Here is a 15344-nt window from a genome sequence, read left to right as displayed (position 1 = left end):
AGAAGAAGAAGAAGAAGAAGAAGAAGAAGAAGAAGAAGAAGAAGAAGAAGAAGAAGAAGAAGAAGAAGAAGAAGAAGAAGAAGAATCAACAAGAAAAATAAGATTGAGTTCTTTCACTACATTAGGCAAAGCTTGAATTTTTATGCACAATGGTAGATCTGACACCCAGAATCCCAGAACAACACAAAGCAATAGCTCCTTGAGACTCTTGCACATCTCTGATCTCTAATGCCTCTGACAGGGTGGGTTTGCCCACACACTTTTGCAGCCCCTTCTATTTCTTTACCCATGGAGGAGCTATGACTTGTGGGTGGCTTTAATGGTTCAGCCTGCACAAAAGCATCCTGCGCTGAAAATACAGTTCTCTGTTACCTATTCTTCTATGATCTTCAATTTGTGATAGAGGAAGGCAGGATCCCAGGGATGGTTCCAGTGACACGAATGTTGTGGAGGTCACAGGGTCATTTGCTTATTCTCCTTGGAGAAAAGCCCACAGCCCTCTGCACTAGTGGTCCATTCCTCAGCTACAGCCTGCAGAGGGCAGAGAGCTTAATTGCATAATACTTGCAGCCCTGTGGGTGGCTCCCAAGGGTGCTGACAGGGGTGCAGTGGGTATCAGCATGGCTCCCAGGGGCCCCATGCTCCAAGTGAGCACCAAGGAGCTGAGCTTCCTTCACAGCATGTGGCCACACTGTCCTCCCCCCCCCCCCAGGAGAGAACTTCCTGCCTGGCTCAGAATGAGCATGCTCTACTGCCTGTCTCCCTCTAAAGCCTGGGTTCTCTCCTATAAGCAATTAGATTTAATGACAAATGACAGAGGCTCTAAAACCAGGATCTGAGTGAGATTTGCAAAAGCAGCAATAAACAAGCCAAGAAAGCTATCAGGTCTCGTATTAGTATTAGATGCTGGAAGCAAGCAGAAGAGCTGGGCTCCTTTGGCTGGCACCTTCTTGCATAATTACTCCCTCTTCCTGAGCATTCTGGGCTTTTCTTCACACACACAGCTGCAGAGAAGAGTGATCTGCAACCCCTGCTTTGGACTCTCTTATGTCCTGGAGAATTGCTTCATCACCTGCCTTTTGGGCAGGGGAACTTTAGGTCATTGCCACTTCTTATGAAGATTTCTTTTTCAAAAATGAATTCAGCAAACACAGTTCTGGTCTATTCAGTTTGCTTCCCCGGGGGCCACCCACTATGTCCTCATAAGAGTTTCCAAGATCAATGTTTAGCTTGTGTGTATGCAAAATGTTGAGATACTCATTTTCTCTGAATCCCCTGAGGCCAGAGGGCCTAGGAAAGCAGGAGAGCTCCATTTCAGAATCACTGACAGTCCAAGGTGAACAGAGGTTGCGGGGACGTCTACTTCCCTAAGCAGCCTGCCGGCCACCCTCATTTAAATTTGCAACCCTCTTCCCCTCCCCAGATGGATTTAGTTTCCTTCTTTGTGCTTGGCCCCATCTCTCTCAGTATGGGTGTGTCTCTGCTTCTCTAGCCCATTGTTTGGTCCTGTGATTTTTTCCCAAATCACAAGACCAAACACCCTGCAAGAGTAAGAATTTGTTTGTCTTATTCATGGCTGTAATCTCAGAAATTCATGCTGTGGCTCTTGATATACACCTTCTCAATAATAAATGAATGAATAAACTCCTGTTCTTTGGTCCTGTGTCTGCTCTGTGGATCTTACATTCTAAATCTAATCTAACTGTATCTAATCAGAAGTGAATCTGTGGCTCTGTGTCATTTACAAGGCATTAGAAGACATGAACTTGCATCAGCCCACAGTTGCTAGATTATTACTTTAGGAGAAGGGGACATTTATTTAACACACTCTCGGAAAGCACACAGAGCGTCAGGCATGAAGGGCTTCACAGACATCAGATCGTTTAGGTCTCCTAATGGTGCTATGTTCAGTACTATTGTTATTAGCACACTGCAGTGGAGAAGGAGAGGCTCAGAGCAGCTGAATGCATATGCATTCTCCAGGGACTCAAGCTGAAGAATCTTTTTGGAACAGCTGCCTTCTTCCGCTTGTCTGGCAAGGACTTGGTCCTCTGGCGAAGTGGTCTCCAGGCACACAGAGATGGGCAAGAGGGTCAGTGGGAGCCCTGCCTGGCTAAGCTGTGCAGTGCTGGAGGAACTAGGGGCCTGTTTCTCAGTCAGGGTGTTCCGCAACTACCCACTGTAGAGGTGAGAGACAGACACTTCTTGGTCACAATTTAGTTCTCAAATGTGCCCTCAAAACCTCATGAGTTTGGGAGATGACTGGGTCATCAGTGGCTTAATCTGTGGGCCAGTGGGGGTGACCTGGTTTCTCCCTTGCTCTCTGCCTCTTGACTACCATGATGTGAGCAGGAAGCTCCTCCACCAGGCCCTTCTGCCATGCTGTTCCTTCTAGGGATCAGCCAAGCATGAGTGAAACCTCTGAAACTGGAAAGAGAAACTTGTACTCCTTTCAGCTGTGGATACCTGGCGCTGGGTCCCAGTAATGGCACAGCTAATCAATACAGCTTCCTTGGGACCTGCTCTCCAGATCCCTGGGACAAGTACCCCAGCATTCACCACGGAGGCCACAGGCCACACTCCCTTCAAACCTACTTGTTAGGGTCCCAGCCAGTGGTCGGAGGGAGCCAGCGCAATGACTTGGGTGTGCTTTGACCATGGTCCCCCAGGTTTGTGTGTTGGGAGCGTGGTCCTCACTGTGCATTGTTGACAAATGGTGAGACCTTAAAAAGCCCAGCATGGTGAGGGATGATGGGTCAAGGGAGGTGCTGTCTCCAAGGGATTCGCAGTGCTCAAAGGACCTTGGTAGTTCTTTTAAGAGGGTTATAACCAAAGAATGAGATGAGCCCCAAGCCTCTCCCTGGCCTCTGTCTCAGCATGGCATCTCTCTCAGGGGCTCTTGATACCATCTGCCATGATGTGAAGGAGTAGATGCAGCCTTCTCCAGAGGCTGAACCATATCAGCTGTTCAACCTGAGACTTTCGGATCTGTGAGCAAAATAGATCTCTTTTCTTTATAAGGTGCCAGCCTCAGAAGTTTCATTATAACAACAGGAAATGGACTGAGGCAATCAGTACATACACTACCTCCTCTGCTGGTCTTTCCTTCACTGTATCAAGACCTGCTTGAGTCCTTCAGTTCAGTTACTTCAGTCACCCAGCATGTCTGTCCACCTGGGACAACTGGCCTCTTAGGAGAGGGGAGGTGTGAGGATGGAAGCATGGGTGGCTGTGAAAGCCTCTGACTCACAATCTGCCCTCATGTCACTGTGTGAAGGGCAGGAGGTACATGGCCCCTGGGGATGGCCATGCTGGAAGGGGCTGGAAGTTGTCAACAGTCCTTCATCCAATCTGCTGTAGCCATGATCTACAACCAGAACAGGAGATAGTTTGGCAGAGGGCTGGGTTAGTTTGCAAGGGGGGGTCCTCCATGTTGTACTGGAAATGTGGTCAGGGCAGAGGATGGACTGGGGTCCATGTAGGAACCAACTGGGACAGAGGAGGGGTGCTGAGTGGGAAAGTAAGTGGCCAAAGCTAGATTCTCAAGGACAGATGTAGGTACACTGTACCACACACCCCACAGGTATAATGAAGTAAAATGACTCCCACAAAAGCAGCTCACTTTGAGCAGCCTACGTCAGGAAGCTAGACCCAGTGTACCAGTGTGTACTTATGGGAACCCCAGTAGATCCTGGTAGGTGTGTTCTTCATAGGACCTCATCCCCACCCCTACTCTCCGGCCCCTACCAGCCACCCACAGCCCTCCCCGGCCTCTGTCCTGGAGCTTCTCTTCCCTGTGCATATTTCCTCTGTCCACATTAGTGGATTTACATAAGTTCAAATCACTGCATTGCTCAAGCCTCCCCTAATACACACACACACACACACACACACACACACACACACACGCATGCACACGCACACGCACACGCACACAGGCTCACACAAGTTCACGTGCACACACATACATGCATAAAGTCATACACAAAGACTGCAGGCCCACTTTGAAGAAGTTTTGGAGACAAAGTAAATCTACATTACAGAAACTCAGCTGATTGCATCGCACATGGGTGTAGCTGCTCCCACCCTTCCTGCCCCTTTTGGACTTTGGGGACCAGCCCCCCTGCTGCTCCCCCTTGCTTTCTCTCTCCCATTTTCACACTCTCATTTGCTCCTCTCATGGCCCTCTGCATCATTCCTCATTCCTGCTCATTCTGAATGCAGTCAAGTTTAGCTCTCTCTCTCTTCTTATTGGACTGGACTCTGATCTTCGGGTACTCAAATTCCACCCCAGAAGGATGCTGGGGCCTCAGCAGCAGCTGAGTTTTCCCCTTCACTTTGGTTGATTTGTATCTCCCTCTATCTCTCTGTTGGTCCAGCTGAGTGCCTTAGACAGCTCTGGAGAGCTGAATGCTCACTTTTTATCACAACTGTGCATTCAGCAATAGAGCATAGATATTTAAAATTGGCCATAGAAGATGTATTTACACCATAGGAAGTGACAAAGTTTACTCCCTAGGAAAAGGAAATAGCTACACCATAAGAAATGACAATGTCTGCACCTTAGGAAGTGACAAAGTCTACACCTTAAGAAGTAGCAAAGTCTATATCTCAGAAAGTGGCAGAGTCCACCTCTCAGGAAGTGCGAAGCCTACACTCCAGGATCTTCTTGCCAGAGAGCTTGTTATATATTCAATACTATACTGATATATCTGTGGCTTGCATAATCATATGTGCTTATAATAATTCCTAATTAAAAATACTACTGTTGTAAGCCCATTTCCTAGGTGAGCAGTTTTTTATGTCACTTAATACGTTTCCATTGAATTTCATCACATGAGTTCAACGTGGTTTATTCAAACATTCTCCTACACTAGACATTTACATATGGCCAATATTTTACTTGCAAACTACAGTGGAGATATTTCTAGACATCTGCTTAAAGCCATCTTTAACCATGTATTGAAAGTCAGTGATGAAGCAGAGTCACTGGGCCTCAGGATGGTCATGTTTTCAGAGTTCTTGATCTGTATTGCTAAGGTGGACCCAGGAAGACTGGAGCCACTTTCATGTTCTCAGGAAGCAGACAGCCATATCCAGCTTTCATTTATTCTCTCTCCAATTTAACTCACGAGTTTGGCACAATCCCCCCAACGGACATTTGGACAAATTGTACTAAATGAAACTGAAGTTATTTGAAAAGTCAACACGCAAGAGATCTAGGGTGAGGCTGACCTTTCGGGACATTCATTACCAGCTTCCTCATTCTGAATAACTTAGCGCTGGCCCTGGAACCTCAGCTGATCAGAATGGAAATTCTAGAATTCAGACTGGTGTGTGGGTATAGTGCACTCACGTTCGTGTCTGCGTAAAACCTGCTATGTACTATGGAAGAAATCTGGGGCTGGGGGGAAAGGTAGAACAAATGAAGAGCACGGTCAGGACAACACTACCAGGGGCTGGAGGGAGCAAGATCGCTCCTCAGCTTTCAACAAAACAAATACACATGATTAAAATTCTGATGAACACTTAAAAGGTGGGTAAATCCACATATTATGAAGCAGAAAAGGCCTTTGTGAGCATGACATTAAAGACTGGTGAAAAACAATGATTGATAGGTCTAAATATCATCGGGGGCTGGGGAAATAGCTCAGTGGCATAAGCGTCTGACTGGCAAGTGCAAGATCCTAAGTTTGATCCCTGGTACTGCAAAACAAACAAACAAACAAACAAACAAACAAATAAACAAAAATAATAGGTCTAAATATCATAAAGAGCCATAAGATAATTTTTAAAAGGTTGAAAAATTAAAAATATATTTGTAAAAAATGTGGCAATACTTGAGTATATTTATTAAAAATCTTCAAATTAATAAAGATAATGTAAAATATTGCAAATAACATTTATGCTAAACTTGCTAATGTAAAACTGAGTTCTGATATATTAAGAAATGAAAATTCATGTTTTAAATGTGTTACTATTTTCTTGTCAATTTTATTATTGCAAATGTTTTTATGTTCAATTATTTTAATTCTCTTGTTTTTCATATAAAGCAAATTTGTTTTATAAGTGTAATTTACTATACTTTAACTTTATGACTGCTATCATTTCTGGAGATCTGATCATCACTTTGAATTTTTAAGAAATTTTGAAAATATTGTATAGTTTACATATATATATATATATTATATAATTTAGCTCTACAGTATTTGAAAGTTATTTTGTATCCTAGAAGATATAAGCATAATTTTTTTTTTTTGAACTGAGGATTGAACTCAGGCTCTTATGCCTGCCAGGCAAGCACTTTTTCTACTGAGCTATATCCCCAGTCCCTTTTTAGAGATATTTCTCTTTCCCTCTTCTTTTATTTTTTTAAGGCAATACTGGGTTTCAGACTTGAAATTTTGTGCTTGCTGGGTAGGCGTTTATGCCACTGGGCTGAACTCGCAGCCCTTGCATAATTTTATTAAAATTCAACATTCCAAAGTGATATATTAGCAGTTAGTCTCTTTCTGGCATTTTTACAATCTATATCAATAAATACTCATTTACTTATTACAATTTAATGAGAGTTGTGTTCAACTACAGAGCTTTTAATTGTTACTGCTTTCAAGAGTATATTTCATAGCTTGTATTATCTGCTTCAAATGTAACTCCTTTTCAATTTTTTTCATACATCTACACCCTTATCAAGACCTCTTGGAAAATTTTTCTTTTCCTAAATCAGTTCTGTAAATTTTCAAGAGGTGTGGATGTACGTGAAGTTGTATGTGAGAATTCAAGCATGTGCCTTTCTTTAGTGTGTTTGCAAGCCGAGTGGATGATTCAGTGAGGAGGACCAGGTTAAAATTCCAAGAGCGCGGGCCAAAGGGGTCATCAGTGGTGTTCCAGGAAAAACCGAGGGCCTTGCTGCTGGAGCGGCTTTGGAGGTTCCTGGAGGCAGCTTTTGCCTCAGGAGGAAGGATGTGGGGAGGGAGGGAGCAGACGGGGGCTGCCAGCATGGAGCTCAGCAGTCTCCTCAGAGAGGTCCCATCCAGGCGCTAGTGGGTGAGGTGCATAGCGGACCCGGGAGGCTGGTGGAGCAGGTAGTGTCCGGAGAGGTGAGGGTCACGGAGAAGTTGGAGCACCTGGGGGACGAGGAAGAAACAGTTGGTATTGTTTGTTTGTTTGTTTGTTTGTTTGTTTGTTTGTTTTGCAAAGAGTCCACACCTTAAAGGGCTGGCAAGCATCTAGCAGTGTCAGAGAAAAGCTAGAAATTATTCCCCGAGAGACAGCTTGGAGTCGTCTGCGCTCGCGTAACGTTCCCGTGATGCATGCCCTTGCTGCCCTCTAAGAGCAGCCGTGCGCGTTTCTGGCATACACACGAGTGCGGGCTGCTGCACACGTTTTCTGGTAGAGCTCAGGCTTCTAATGAACAGAGCTCCAGGGAAGATTTAGGGCAGGTGCTAGGGGTAGAACTCCACAAAGAAAGATGGAGAAAAAGAAGTCAGGATGGAGGGGAGCGCAAGGGGTGGTGATTAACAAGCTCCGAGTTCCACTTCCAGAATCTGTGCAGAAACATAAAGACAGATATATCCATCGTATCCTTATAAGGTGACCAGGGAGCAGCTGTTACTACCTGAAGTTGAAGAAATGAGGACAGATCCGTGTTACAGTAATGAGGACTAGAGTAGTCTCCTAGATCGACCTATTCCTACGGTAAGGGGTCGTTAGTTAAATAAAACAGACTGTCATCATCGAGAGGAGAGGATGTTTTACCAGTCCAATCGTTTCTATTGCTGCCACTGAATTTAATCAGCTTATTTGCACGTGTTGACAGAGACCCAGGAAGGAGCTCTCGCGTCCATCAGCGCAGCCTCCGCTCAGGATAAAAGCCCGTTCCAGCTCCTGGCTCTGTGCCCGGGAAGGAAATGTGACTCCAAGCTCCAGGGAAGGTGTGCTTCATCCAGCAGCAGGATCTGTGCTGGAGCGTGTAGTGCCGAGTTGGCAGGGTAGAGGATGGCCTGTCGAGGGACTAGGTTTGGAGATGAAAGAGCCGGTGGTCAAGTGACTGGAGATGGCCAAATGTGATGCGCCTTGGGCAGCAGCCCTGGCGGCAGTCTCCCTGCCGCGGGTTGCCCTGTGGCTCTCTGCCCGACCCAAGGATGATGGAAAGGCATCAAGAGCACACCGGCAGCCCCGCTCTCACGCAGCCTGGCTTGTGTGTGCACAACGCTGGGTGAGGATGCTCGCCTCCATCTCGACAGCAAAGCAGCAAAAGCCCATGCAAAACACCTTTATTCAGGCTTTTAACGCATCTGCAACATTTAACGTGTGCTCCCTAAATTTCACTAGGAAGTTTAACCTTTCATGCTGGAGGAGAATGCAAGTTTTTTTTTTCCTGGCCAGTGCCTCAAATCCAAAGTCTGCAGGGCCAGGGATTGGCAGTGCTCCCAAAGCCCTGGAATATATTCTTCCTCAGAAGAGCACAGCTGAAGTTTTAACTCTATAATAACCAGAGAGGCTACAATAAAAAAAATGGGACAAGTTTTTTTTTTTTCAAAAAATGCTTCCTTTATATCCTTTGTGTATTACTCCTCAGCAGCCCCGGAATCCAGCTCTGTGGTCAGCTGGACTGCAGCGATCAACATCAATGTGTGTTGCCCATAATTGGCATCCAGTAAGTACGGGCCGGTCAATTGCTTATTATGTTAACTGTAGTTTTAGATGATTTTTCAAGCATCAAGTAAGGGCCCAGCAGAGCCGGTGCTGCAGAAAGTCAGCACTGGGGACCATCAGCTTTCACAGTGTCATTCTTGTGACGGTCTCTCTTGGTCTCATCTGACAGCTGACTCTTCTGCTGATTGTATGGCTTGGGACCTGGCAAATTCTGCTCTGTAAAGGTCCAGACTGTGCCTAGTTAAGGCTGTGGGAGCCAAAGGGTTTCTTCTGCAACTGTTCAACCCTGCCCCTGTCCTAGGAGAGCAGCCTTCTATAGTATGTAATGAATGCACACAGCTGTGCCTCAGTAAAACTTTACTTATAAAAACTGGTATGAGGTGGAATTGGCCCATGAGCCATGATCTGCCAATTCCTGGATACTGAGGGCCTGACACTGCCCCTTGAGGTCGAATGCTTGCCCAAGGTATGTCTTGTCTCTTTGTTAAGTTTACCAACATGCCATCTTGTTTTTAAAGAAATTTTTCATCGTTGGTGCTTGTTTTTGTTGCCACTCACCTTGAACTCAACTATAATACAAAGTCTGATCAAAATGTAGGTTGTGTGCTTACATTAAAAAAAATTTATAGTTAAAAGCACATTTCTATGGCTCCCCCTCCACACACTCCCTCTCCCTCATGTGATTTCTGGCTCCTCCCCACAGTCAAAATGACCATGAAAGAGAAACATTTTGAATGAACTCAGGACACCAAGACAGCCAGGACAGCATCACTAGATCCTTTCTACAAAAGTTGTCCAGAACTGCTTTATAAAGTAGCAAGTACGACCAGGTAAACGTGCTTGAAGTGAGGAGGGAATATTTTGAGGGAAGTAATGGCAATGCGGCTTTTACAGTCATACACTTTAACATGTGAACATCAGCCATCTGTTCGATCACACCTTGTAATGCACAATAATCAACATTTGCTCACCATAGTAACCTAACTGTTCAGTGTGGAGCTCGCATTCTACCGGAGAACATCCTTGTCAATTGGGTTCTCAGTTATGAAGGTAAGAAGATGCTCACACTCCTTCGTCTAGTGAAGGGAGAAGGACCCAGAAGGGGGGCATCCTACACCTGCATGCAGAACCTGCCCTACACCCCAGGGGCAGCAATGCCACAGCTCCCTTGGGCAATTTCAGGATTAAAGCAAAGGCCCAGAGCAGTTCAGTGAGCTCCTGCAGGTCACCACCAGGCTCTAGGCAGCTGTCCAGAGCCTAGTCCTTAGAAGGCCGAGGAGTGATTGCCACCTGAATTCTGAACATACCCAGAAGAGGGCCCTGCATTCCCTGGGCTCTGCTGGGTAATATGGCCCATCTTGCCCCCAGTCAGGGAATGGGGAGGTGGAGCTGAGCCCCACGGTGGATTCCAACCCCTTCCAGCCTTTTCCATAGCTGTGTTCTCTGCTCACCATCAGTTCCCAAGCAGCAGAACTGAGTGAAGCTTTTGTCTTTGACGTTTGGCCAAGCCTCACTGGATGATATATTTGTAAGGGACAAATATAAATATCCTCAAGGGACAAAATCCATGTGACTCATTTAAAACACACAAGATTCAACCTGAAATATTTTTAAATTATGTAATCAAAAATGTCTCAAGAAGATGGTTTTCATGTGTAACATGTCAAATCCTATTATTTGACATATTCCTTATAATGGATTTCATTATCATTATTTTAACTTTCAAGGAAGGAAACTGAGGCCTAGGAAAAATTGAACAATTTTTAAAAGAAAGACAAGTTAAGCTGTGGACCCAACTGTTCGCTCTCCAAGGGAACAGAATCTGTTTTTGGGGGTCTCATCTCGACATCCAGAGTTATAAGTGGTTCCTGAAATGGAATATGATTACTCCCAGGTATGCACACTCTCGCTAATGTCTGCCAATGAATAGTTAAAGGAAAGTAAGAAGAGGCCGCTTCCCTTCTCACCTGTGAGCACGGAGGATGCGACGTTTGGGCCATGGGAAAGATTCAACCAGAAAAGCTGTACATCTGCTCTAAAGGTCATGTTAAGTGGGAGCCCCCATAAAACTTAAATAGAAGCAGACATTTTTTTTTTTTCTCAAAAAGTCCACACTGTGATGTGACTCTGTGCTCCGTTTTACAGCTCTGCTACAGCTCCAGCCCAGAGAGGAGCCCCAAGCCACAGCAGGGGGCTGAGGCCCATCCATCACAGTGGGAAATTATCTCAGTAATTGGTTGGTTTCTTTTTCAGAAATTGAAGCAAAGCTACTTTAACCCAGAAGCAACAGCTTGCCGACCTGTGAAAGGCAAACTGTGCCTACCCCATGCGGTGCAGAGGAACTGTCCCCAAGGGAGAGCACTGTCTGGGCACATAGCACCCCAAGAAGTGGCTCACCAGCCTCCACAGTGCCTTCTTTCTTCAGTGGGAACAATGCAGATAGGCAATACCAGCTCCCATTTGGGCTATGGGGATAAAAACAGACAATAGCAATATGCGAGAGCAAAGCATAAACAGTAATTTTTTTAAATCCTCAGAGAATAAATTCTAATAACAACAGAAAGTTGGTATTGCATTGGAGTTTCCAGACCCTTAAGGGGTGGACACTAAGCCTGCAGGATTATCTGCAAGAAAATTACACCGGAGGATTAAAATTCCCCAGGCTCCAGCAGGAAAGAGGCAGCCCAGTTCAGTAGCTTGAGGCCTGAGTTTAAGGCCTGAGTGCAGAGCTGCAAGCAGGCTGTGAGTCCTTGTGGGGAGGGATGGTAAGGTGGGATTCCGGCAGCCTGGAAGGTCTATCTGTCCACACTGGGAAGAGAATGACAGCTGTCAGCCAGGGCTTGGAAGGGCCCTGTGCTGGCAGTGGAGACATCAGTCCCTGGGCTGCCCTCCTCTTTTTGTCTCTGCCAGGGCTTCCGTGGAGGATGGGTGGAAAATGTGAGCCAAGGACCCATTGAGGCAGCTCCCAGGATGGTCTCTGAGAAGCACAGCTGGCTGGAGAAGGGCTGGGAGGCGACACTGAGGTACAGCAGCAAGTGTTTGACACAGAGGCATCGAAGGGCAGCGACTCTCACGTCTGATTGATCTTCTACTCACCTGGGACTAACAAGCACAGTATCTGTGCCGGCCTCCACTGCCTCTCCAGGGGTGCTGGATGGAGGGGATCCCACATGAATTTCTCCGTCTGCTCTCCATGGATATAGTGAGCTGGGAATCTCGGGAAAGGTGATTTTGAGGATGAAGCATTCCTGGTGATGTGGCTCCAAACAGGCACAGAATGACGGGTTCTACTCGAGCACCCCAGGGCCCGGGCACAGTGGCGACCTCTGCGTGGAATCTGAGTTCTGACATGTGCACACGAGATGAGGTCCCATGTCCCAGAGGGGGCTTCCTTCTAGTGAGAATAAATGACTCCAAAAATAGAAGAATTTTATACAATTTTAAATCAGTAAGAGAGGAAATAGAGAGAAGGAACAGTTGAGAGGGCAAGAAGAGACTGTCCTATGCTGGCGAAGGGGACAAGGAGGCAGTCCCTTGGGGGCTGGGTGTGCCTGGTTCACAGATGGGCAGGGTAGGGCCCAGCTGGGCAGCACTGGGACTTCCTGGGCTCTGAACACTTCTCCCCTATGGCTCCTTCCTCCCCTAGTCATGTAATTTCATTCTGCAGTTACACTGGGATAAAGAAAGACCCCGGTGGCCAAAGCTGAGTTGTTTTCCTTCTGTCCTCACCTTTCTTTCCTTCTTCTTTTTCTTCTTTCTTCATAGCCCAGATTCCTGCCTGAGAGATGAAATGCCTGCCCCAGTCCCTCTTTGATATGTTTGTGTATTCCTGCCCTGGCTAAGCTCCAGGGCTGTTTTCCCTGCTCAGTTTGACTAAGTCTAAGTGCTGTCTAGGTGTGGGCTGGAGGGGGCTGTGCTGCAAATGCACTTTGGTGTCGGCCCATTTTATTTTATTATTATTTTTATTTTTTTCATTGGTATGGTCCATTTTATTTTAATACCATTTTCCTCAAGTAATATAAATTCATCGTAGACATTTTATCAAATACAGACATACAAAAAATTGAAAATTTTAAGATCACTTAAGGTTCCCTTATGATACACATATTGATGTAGCTTCCAAGCTCTTTTATTGAAATATTGTTTTGATTGTAAAATACATGTAAATATTCTTAAAGTAGGTCAATTTTTAAATTTTTATGTATAAATTATACCTCAAGTTAATCATCTGTCTATAGATTTTTTAGAAAAGAAGATATAGAGTATGAACCTCAACTTTATGTGTATTTAAGTACAACCATATATGTACTTTTCAAACAAAAGTAAAAGTTTTTTATATTTTATATACTCTCTAAAATGTCATAAACTTTGCAGTCATTAAACTTGTAGGTCTTAAAGCATGTATTTGAGTAATCTTGGAGATTTATGTGTAATTCCATTGCTCAAAGAAATCTTTTTTTCCCCATAATTTTATTGAGAAACAAATAGCAATGAGACAGTTTCAAATTAAATTAGTAGGACAGTTTCAATAATTAACACATTGCATACTCTCTTCCTACTGGTTATTTGCTGTACAAGATGCAGACATGATATCCTATTTACAAACACTATTAGAACAAATCCCTAAAGATCTAAACATTAAAACAGAAACACTAAATCTCCTGGAAGAGAAAGTAGGAGGAACAATTTCTTTCGGCCCATTTTAAAGAGACAGGGAGAACTCATTCGTGGTGCAGCACAGCCAGCCTTCTGGCTGCGTCATGATCTACACTGGCTTGTCTTCCTTCCCATGCTCCTGGCCCTGGCCTTCTGACTCCTACATCCTTCCCACCAAGCTCCTGCCTCAGGGCCGTTGCATGAAGAGCTCTCAGAGTCTAGGGTGCTGTTGCTAAGATACCCACAGGGCTCACTTTGCCATTCTGCTCAGAGTTTCTCCTCCCTTCTGCCTCTCAGAGAGGATGTTTCCACTCCTCCATAACCCCTTATAGACAAGTACTTTACCCCAGAACCACTCTCCCTAGGATTTTAAAAGAAGCTTTGCTGTGGGCCCCTCCATGCCCTGGGTCTTCTGTTCTCCTCCTCCACGATGGAGGAGCCCTTAAGCTTCCTTCAGCTGGAAGTGGGGAGGGACACCTGCTCTCCCAAAGCAGCAGGGACAGCATCTGCTTCAGGGTCATGCTGTCCTTGGGTTGGTCTGCTCACATGTGCCCAGCTGCTGGCTGAAGGTGAGACAGAGGCTGCCAGTAGCTGCAGCCCCGGGCTTCCTGCCCAGCGGGGAAGCAGGGTGGGCTTCAGCTGGAACCTCCCCATGGGAGCACAGGAAGAGGAAGTTGGCCCACCCAGGAGAGGAACAGGAAGGAGAGGGTGCCTGACCTGGCCCCGGGGTGCTGGTTGTCCAGACAGCAGTGCCCTTTGTGTATTCATCTTCCAGAGATGTGATGCGAAGCAGATTCCTGGACAACTAAGTCCTGCATGTGGGTTTATGCCTGGGCACTGCCTGTCCTCTGGAAGTGTCCAGCTACAGGGGCTGCTGTGTCCACTGCACTACCTCCAGGCCCTGGAGCAGAAGTGCCTAGTAAAGGTATGGGCTCAGTAACCTTCCTTGGAATGAATTAGCTACATTGTTTTCTGTTGGGCTGACCCTTATATTTTTATAAATGGGTGGAAGTCAAGGTTTGGGAAACAAACTTAAAAGACTGTGGACAGTTCAATTTAACCCTCTTTGAACACTTATTAATACATTTTACCTGAAATGGCACTGAGCACTAACATCTGTGAAAGACAGACAGAGTGAAGACTGTAAGAAAGGGGAGAAAATCCTAGGAACCAAAAGGCTTGGTAACTCTCAAAGTGCTCTGGTGGAGCCACAAGGCCCCTGTGTTCATCCAGGGTGTTGGGTGTCCCAGCCTGACTCCTGTGGCCCCAGAAGGTGCACTGCCAAGCCACACACACACACACACACACACACACACACACACACGCCAAGTGACATGGAGAGTCAGGAGAAGTCGACTCTGTGCCTGTCAGGGGTCTACCACTGTGCCAGGCCACACTGTTAAACTCGTACCCTCACAGAGCATTTTTTCTCAATATCCTATTTATTCTGCTTCTAGAGTGATAACTAAAAGGTAAGTAATGCAATAAATACTTTGTTTCTGATTTGTAAAGTTATTTCAGTTGCGTACCTTCCAACATGATTTAAATCATGATAGGAACACAGATGATAAATTGTTCTTTTAAAGGCTACAGCATTTGTAAATACTTTGATCTGTACTCTATGGAAAAATATTCTATTGGGTCAAACTATGAGGAAAATTTTTTAAAACATTAAGCTCTGTTCCTAGAAATAAAGACCATAAATAAGTGTGGCCACTGAGTGTATGCAGCAGATTGCTGAGTGGCAGCCTAGGCCGGAGCAGGGCAGCTCCCACGCTATGGTCCCCTGCTGCACACTCATGAGCCTCTCTCTCTCTCTCTCTCTCTCTCTCTCTCTCTCTCTCTCTCACACTCACACACACTACATAAGGTTTCACAAAATCCTGAGCCTCTTTTATTATTTCATGCTGCTTTCATTTAATAAGAGTTTTATCTAAATCTTTGAAACTTTCTTTTCATAGACAGGGTCTTGCTATGTTGCCCAGTCTGGCCAAGTGACAGTCCTTTCCTTTCCCTGCCTCCCCTCCCCT

Source organism: Octodon degus, unplaced genomic scaffold (genome assembly GCF_000260255.1).
Source record: "Octodon degus isolate 3935 unplaced genomic scaffold, OctDeg1.0 scaffold00002, whole genome shotgun sequence".
In the NCBI taxonomy this organism is placed as follows: domain Eukaryota; kingdom Metazoa; phylum Chordata; class Mammalia; order Rodentia; family Octodontidae; genus Octodon; species Octodon degus.
Note: the sequence above shows the minus strand (reverse complement) of the source record.